Consider the following 8,258-nt stretch of genomic DNA (forward strand, 5'->3'; position numbering starts at 1 on the left):
GGTGATCACACTCCTAGTCCTAGTCTTCTCAGAAGCCGACTTTCAGTGCCACCAAACCCTCTGTCAACGTGCTTCGGTCCTAGTCTCCTCGGGAGCAGACGGTAGTGCCGCGACCACAACGGTTACAGAACCAGTCAAGCAAGGGTAACGCCCTAGCAACCCAGCCAAGCTAAAGTCACGCTTTAGCAAGATCTCAATACTTCCCGGTGATTTCGCTCTGCTCAATCTGCAATATTGAGTATCGACTTGTGAACAAGAAGAAACTTCAGCAAAGTCCTCACCACGAGGCACAAAGAATCCCACGACGAGGTTGGTGCTCTCCTCGTCTACAATCGCTTGAAAGAAGTCAGGTCAAGGGACACCCCCGACGACCGCACCCGAACGGTGCTGGCACGCCCGCGCAAGAAAAGAGACTGTTGACCAGCTGCAACAAAATTGGAGCCAAACAATTCCATGAAATCATTTTTAGCAGGAGAAGTTCAATGGTAGATTACTGTACCAATACGGCGGCAATATATTTAGTAGATTGACTTAATTTGATACAAAAGTAGAATATTCTCAAACTAATCTATGTATTAATGCGTGAAATTAGTCTACCAATATATGAAAGTTCTATTTATCTGCATTCCATAGTTGAAGATTTCATGCATTGCAGTGTCGCCTGCCGCTTGCATTCCACGGAGTTGTGAACCGACGCTTCTGAAATGAGAGCTCAACTTTATGTTTCTTCAACATTTTTAGTAGCAGAAGAAACCTTTGTTGCCCAGATGCAAGTGTGACACTCATTTCCCCTACTAAAACTCTACCAATTCTATGTTGGGCCACCAAGCCAACAGTCTGGGTTTTCAGTTTTTTTTTTTGGTTCATAAATACTTGTAAAAAAATTTGATTTGGTCATAAATCATAATCATGTAGAGCTTCTTCATGATTTTGTCAGCAGAAAATCATGTATATGTGAAAGGAGAGATGCAGCATGATATCTCAATCACGTATACGTGCATGTGAACAATCAAACTTGTACCTCATTGAGTCATTGGTGTGGTTCTGGTTCTGGGCTTCATGCTCTGTAACGCGCCCGTCATTCCTGATGATCAGGTCCTTCAATTTCTGATAGGCACGACCAGGTGCTGTAATAGCATTACTTCCCATCAAGCGGACATGCCAATCAATCAGCGTTTGTCTGAATTCTACAAAGTCTTGAACAAGATGTGCAATTGCAATTTCGCAGTGTGTGTTCAGAGACTGGTAATACTTACGCACAAAGCATAAAAGGCAGATGCTCCAGACGAAGAGTTCAGTCCATCCAAAAGGTTTGATAAGGACGAGCAATTCTAGAATCAGGGGCAGAGTTCCCATAAGAGGCTAACTTTGTTCATCAGATCTTCCAAATCTGCATTATTGTGATCAGCTAAGATTGCCATCAGAATTAAAGAGACGATGTAAATGCATGTCTCAATAGTGAATAGGTTCATCAGGCGAGTGCCGTAGACCGTTGCATATGGAGACACATTTGGAAACTTCAGTTGGATGCAGACGCCTAAGACGCCGATGAGACCAAGTATGAATGAATGCAATGCCACTATATAATATCCCTGAGGAGCACCCTCCTCCATGGTGTTGATGCTGTAACAGAGAAAATTAACCTAGTTATTAGAACTTCATTGTATATCTATATCAATTAAATTAGTAGAAAGACTTGGTGTCAGTAAGTTGATGATACAAAAGTTTAAGAATAAAACGTTAAAAAAACAGAGGCTTCCTGTCGTCTTTGATATCATTAAGAGATGAAAAATCAATCAAAACTGTTGGGTTCTGGGATTTCAAGAGGAGGATATTGGACTGGATGATCTTTGCTACAAATCCAAAAATTTATACGAGTAACAAATGAATACCATTGAAAACAAAGATTACAGGTTGATAAAAAGGACTTTGGCATCTCCCAAGAACCGTATCAGTCCCCTTCTCTTTACTATTTCTTCATCAAATATAAGGTGCAGAGTCACATACAAATATGAATGAGAAAATCATGAAAGAAAACTAGAATCTACAAGTATGGAAGAGAGAGAGGAATTAGAGGTTGCGACTTGTGAGATTGTAAAAAAAGTGTTCTGGCTGTATTGACACACTCTGTACCCTACTCGAGGTATACACGAAACTTTTTTGAGTTTTTACTCTTTTTATTTTAATTTTTTCAACATAATTTGATCTCAAATTACAGAACAACGAAAGCAAAGGCGCTAATATGCACTACTTTTTCAGCTTTAGCAGAAATATACAAGTAACTACAATAACAAAAACTGAGATCCTTATCAGTATGTGCCCAGGCTGCCTACGAGAGTATTTGATCAATTTAACATAATCAAAGTTTAACAAGACACTAATGAATTGAACTTCGATTACTGAAAATTGAAAAAGATCGAATTAAAGATTGATTTGTACTGACCTCTGTAGTCTTGCATTGGTATTCTGGTGGCCGTCTCTCTCCATAGTTATGCTGTGGTTACATATGGTCATGAGAAGATTCATCAAATAGGAAGTACATCACTATTACATAGTTGAATTGCAGATTATTTAAGCAGCTAAGGCGCAAAAATCCTAATCATCCTAGAGAAAAAAGATAAAGAAAATGATGTTGGAAGCTCATGTTGCCTGCAGTGAACTCCTGCAGGGCAAGAGAGGCAGAAAGCTGGGTAGAAGTGGGAATAAAATACTGAAATTTGCTGCAGTCCCAAACCAAATCAAACCCATCGGTTTGTTCCGTTTTTGCCTTTTTGGTTTTAAGAGAACACTATGCGGTCCAAAATCAGACCAGCGTTTTGTTTTCAAGATCCTGATATACACTAGATTGAATCGCCACGTATCAATCGTTATTAATTTGCTTTTTTATGAATTTTACAGCGGTTTGATATAGCTGTGCTTTGAAATAAATATGAGACTCAGAGCTAATCACCTATGGTAGTATTTTGGAATGTGAAGAGTGTCAAGAACATATCTCCGAATTTTCAAAACAAAAAAACTTACTTAGATCAATTTCAGGCAATCCAAAAGTGAATGCAATAAAGGGACAACTATATAATATACTAGCATAAATGCCCGCGCGTTGCTGCGGGTTTTGGAACGGACTGTACAAGTTTTGAAAGATAGAAAATTTAGTTCATATTTATAATACAACTGCTGTTAAAACAGCTTCTCAAAAATATATCCATTCATGCTCTATATCAGGAGCTAACATTACCATTAATATAGATGTTCTGGTAATGTTCAAATATATATTACAAATGCTGTTAAAACAGCTTCTTCAAAATACAGTGATCTACTTATAGGCTAACCTAGTGACTATATCAAAACTGACATCAGTTGCTGAGAGGTTGTTAGCCTAGTGATGATTAGCTGTGGAGGTTGTCCAAAAAGTTGCCGCCTCCATTTCTATTTACACAAAAAGTGACATGATATTTCAGTCCATTTTTTCCTTTTCCAAATGCAACATTTTACCTGAAAAATTAAAGCAGTGCAGGAGATTCTGGGGGATTATTACTGTACATCAAGTACAGTATTTTGTATAGACAAAGAATAATGTAAACTATTGCAAAGGCAAGAAGGTGAATATGCAGCACCAAATTCAATCTGATCATGTCATTCATTAAATATATCAAGGGAAACATTTACCAACCAAAGTCTTGATGTGCTCCCTTCGGTCAGCAAGCCTTCCAGCTGCAATGGTGTTATTGTACTGGAAGTACCTGACAGAAATCGCAAAATTGAAATGCCAAAAACAGCTTTGAGTTTATTACATCATATATAGGAAGCCAAACTTTAGTTCATAAAAACGAAAAAGAGTATCTTGATTACCTAATCTTTTAAAGGCCACCTGTTGTGTGAAAATATATATCCTTGCAGGGAAGAAACAGCAAAATGTGGCATTTGGAATCAAACATAAAACAATGCCGAAAAAAAAAAAATTGGTACCTGCAAATAAAAACACCCAAAAAAAAAAATTCCAAAAACCTAAAAGCCAAAGTTCTCAAATTACCCAAAATAAAAACATCAAATGTGATCATACTCAAACAGACCACCCAAGAACACATAAAAAATAACCATACCAATCATGAATACAAAATAATTCGATATTTCTATGCCATGATTTAATACAGAACAAACTAAACAACAATTTCAATGTTTATAGAAATGAGAGACACATTAATAAAACGTGTGATCTTAAACATATCATTATCACAATATTCTGTTTGAAATCATCTGATTGATTAATTGTGAAGGGCAAAACCATGTAGTACCAGCATTCACTGAATCTATCTAAATTCTAAATAAATGACTACTGAGGTTCATGTACATCTTCCCATGATCTATAGACAGCACATACAGATATTCAATTATGTTTGATTGTGTTAAAGAGGCATAGATTTGTATCTAACCAGTGGGATTAGAGTTTGATTGATGTTTGTTCTTCATATAATAATTCACTAATACATAAAGGTACATATCTTGGTGTGATAAATGAGAAATCCAACGAAAACAAAGAACAACAGTAAAAAAATTAGAGGAACCTTTATATTGAAAACGGAACCAATGAGGCTTCCAAAATATTGAAAATGGTCATGACTCCCAACTTCATATTCTTTTGTTATCTGTCTATTTTATACTGTATTTGTAGTCAAAATATTCAAAATTCCTATCTGGCAGGGATAAAGTGGAACAATAATCAAGTGATTACTACACATGAAAGGGTTTTTCTTGACACCAATTTCAATTAGGAGCTACAACGAAAAGAAAGAACAACAGTCCAAAAATTAGAGGAAGAAGCAATACTGCCACCTCCCATTCCCGTCCATTTACATCCCTAGCAAATGCAAACAATCAGCCAAAAAAAAAAAAAAAACAATCCAACTTTTCAGCAGAGTAGTTGTCAATGCATGAAAACTGATTTTGAGAATCTGCAAATCGAAACCTTGTAATACAATTGATTGGAACAAATGGTGGAAAAAAAGAGAACAAAAAACCCAACAACTACATACCTCTACATGCGAAGAACCCAGCCAAAAACGAAGAGAAAGAGAGAGAGACAGAAGATCGCGACAATGAGCCCAACACCTCCTTGACCCAACAAAAACAAAACAAACACCGATTACAACAAGTAGAAAAGTGAAAGAAAACATTAATCCATTGAAGCAAATCATATGCACCTGAGTTTCCAACAAACCCGAAATCGCCAACAAAACAAAATCGCCAAAGAAAGTACTCTCCTGCTTTCCTCGATCTAATTTCAATCTTCGTCTTCCCTCTCGTTATTAACATGAACTCCTGCATCACCGAAAACCCAAATCAGTGACATGCAAGGAACAAACAAACCCTAAATGGAAAGAAAACAAACACGATCACAACATGCAGAACCTATTCTCTGCAACTCTCTCCCAAGAACGCAGAGCTGAGGCAAAAAGGAAGAGAAAGAAAAAAGGTCGCGTCCACCGAAACAAACCATAAAAGGAAAACAAACACGATCACACCCAGGCCAAACAGCAAACCGCAATTAAGCAAATAATGGAGAGCAAAACCATAATTTCACACAATTAACTGAGAATTAGAAGATTATAAATATGCACAACTCCTAATTACTTAATGCACACCCTCTATATTTTTTGTCATCAAACTTCCATCTCTGCCCTTCCTTATTAATAAATAAATAAAAATAAAGAACAATCCACAAAAATAAAGTAAGAATTGCTCAGATGTTACAACTGGTCTTTCGTGAGTTGAACTCACAACCTCCCACTTACGAATGGGAGACTATGTCACTAGACCAAATGGTACTGGGCAATTAAATATAATCTTTTATGGTTAAATTTTCTCCTCATTTGCATAATTGGTTAAATTTTCTCCTCGTTTGCATAATACAATCGATATCTCTTCAAGATCATAACTGAAGGACGTCAATTACAAATGAGATAATTGTAATTCACATGAAGAATTAGCGGGCAATCAGATTGATTCAAACATACTGAAAGAGGTTATAAAACCATCAAATATATCTTAGATACCTTAATACATCATCATCAAACTGGTTTGCAGAACAACCAGCCCGACTCATTTTTTACCGATTTTAATATTGATTATGATTAAATAGATCATGAAGATACTAACATTGAATCTTTTAAAATCTTAGAGACATCAAGTTTTTTAACTAGGAAAAACAAAGGTAATAAAGTTAAGTTGTCGGTGAGCCGTGGCCTATTGGTTAGCTAGCCTAACTAACACTGTGGAGGTCACGGGTTCAAATCTCACTGACATCTGGGATGGGGTGGGGTGGGGAGTTATATTGTCGTCTAGAGTCAAAAATAAAAAAAATAAAAAAAATGTAATAAAGTTAAGTTATTCAATCTTCTAACTATATACAACCTCATTGATAATAAATTAAGAAGAATAATAATTAAAAATTACTATATTAATGTGTCAAAATTAATTAGCAATTAATTACACAATACATCAAAAAATAAAAAGGAGAAAAAATTGTAGGGGAGAGATTAGGGAGAAAAAAGAAGGGTAGGAAGGAAAACATGGGGAAAAATTAACTAACATGTGCAAATGTTGAGAGTCAACAGAAGTGTCGTCCGGCATTAGTTCCACTTCCAGCTTTCTCCGGAGCTCTCTTGTGTTTTTGGAAACCATGGAACACTCTGCTTGTTTTTTTTGTTTTTTGTTTTTTTTTTTTTGTTTTGAAAGACGGCTTGTGTTCCATCATAGATTTGCCCAATTTGTAAACATAAAACTGAATGACGAAACTGACCACATATTTTCTTCCTGAAATAGAAATTCCATTTGAACCTAAAAGTCTGCAGGGACATTTTCGTCAAAGCTTCAATTCTGATTGCGACAAAGCATAAATTTCCAATTATTTTGATAGTGGGCCGATCAATATAACCCGTTCTAACGGCCTGTTTATGCCAGCTTGGGCCATGTCCTTCTGGTCCAGAAGCAAAACTGTTGATTCCCGCTCTTTTACGCCAAACTAATGTCGCGGTTTAAGCCCCCAATTCCCAAATTAATGTATACATGAAGAAAACTTTGAAACTCGGTCTAGTTATTACAAAACATAACAAAGGCATGAATTCGCCAAATCAAATGTCTAAATTCGTTGCAATAGCTGCTTCAAGTTTACGTGGTAGCTACAGAAATAGAAATTGCAGTGTTACACCGGTAGCTCCTTGCTCTGTTCCTTGGTTTCATGCTCTGTCGAATAGCGCCTCCTCTTGATAAGATCCTTCAACTTCTCATAAGCACGGCTGAGTCCTGCAACTGCACTACTCCCCATCAAGCGGCCATTTATTGCGATCAGGTTCACTTGGAATTCACCCAAGGTTACAACAAGAGCCGCCACTGCACTTTCACAGAGTGTTTTCGAGTATTGGTATGACTTAATTGCAAAGGTAAGAAAATAGATGCTCCAGAAGAAGAGCGCGAACCATCCAAAATGCGGAAACAAGATGAGCAACTGTAAAATAGAAGCCAAAGTTCCAAGCAAGACGCTGATCCTATTCATGAATTCTCCAAAGTCTGTGTTACTGTGATTAGTCTGGAGATATGTCAATAATAAATAGCCTCATCAGTATAGTATTTCGGTTGTCCCGCACAAATGGAGACGCATTTGTGAACTTCAGTTGGAGGCAAAAGCCTAAAATGGTGATGAGAGAGAGAATGCATTTGTGCAATGCCATTACAGAACTTCTCCAATATGCAAACTCCTCCATTCTGTTGCTGTGATGATCATGAGAACATTAATTGTGGTGTCTTCAATATCATTAAGAGATGAAAAATCAATTTAATAACTGTTAGATTATGAGACATCAAGAAGAGAATATTGGATTTTACGATCTTTGCTTTCAAAAATGTAATCTAATACCAAAGACTACCATTAAAACAAAGATACATGGTGATAAAAAAAGACTTTGACATCTCCCAAGAACAGTCCATTTTTCTTCCCTATTTCTTGAGGTTTAGCAGAAATATATTAGTGACTACAATAACAAAAACTGAGATCCTTATTAGTATGTGCCCAGGCTGCCTATAAGAGTATTTGATCAATTTAAGTTAATGAAAGTTTAACAGGCACTAATGAATTGAACTTTGACAATAGAAAATTGAAAATGATCAAATTAAAGATTAATTTGTACTGACCTCCGTAGTGTTGCATTAGCATTCCGGTGACCGTCTCTCCTGCAGTAAAATTGTAAAAATATAGTGTTCAGTTA

General features: G+C 36.5%; 1 long non-coding RNA gene across 3 annotated transcripts; it reads right to left on the minus strand.

Moving 5' to 3' along the window:
* Positions 1-3,189: 3,189 nt before the first annotated feature.
* Positions 3,190-5,561, minus strand: LOC133745854 (uncharacterized). 3 transcript variants are annotated; one of them, XR_009863843.1, is made up of 6 exons: positions 5,407-5,561; positions 5,199-5,316; positions 5,031-5,109; positions 3,850-3,890; positions 3,671-3,740; positions 3,190-3,492 (listed from the first exon to the last, which is right to left on the minus strand). It is a non-coding gene; the product is annotated as an uncharacterized LOC133745854 (long non-coding RNA). The 3 variants fall into 3 exon arrangements; XR_009863838.1 differs by having other exon boundaries at positions 5,199-5,561; XR_009863840.1 differs by having other exon boundaries at positions 3,190-3,426; positions 3,667-3,740; positions 5,199-5,561.
* Between the last annotated feature and the right edge of the window lie 2,697 nt (positions 5,562-8,258).

The sequence above is a fragment of the Rosa rugosa genome, chromosome 1 (assembly GCF_958449725.1).
Source record: "Rosa rugosa chromosome 1, drRosRugo1.1, whole genome shotgun sequence".
Taxonomy (NCBI): domain Eukaryota; kingdom Viridiplantae; phylum Streptophyta; class Magnoliopsida; order Rosales; family Rosaceae; genus Rosa; species Rosa rugosa.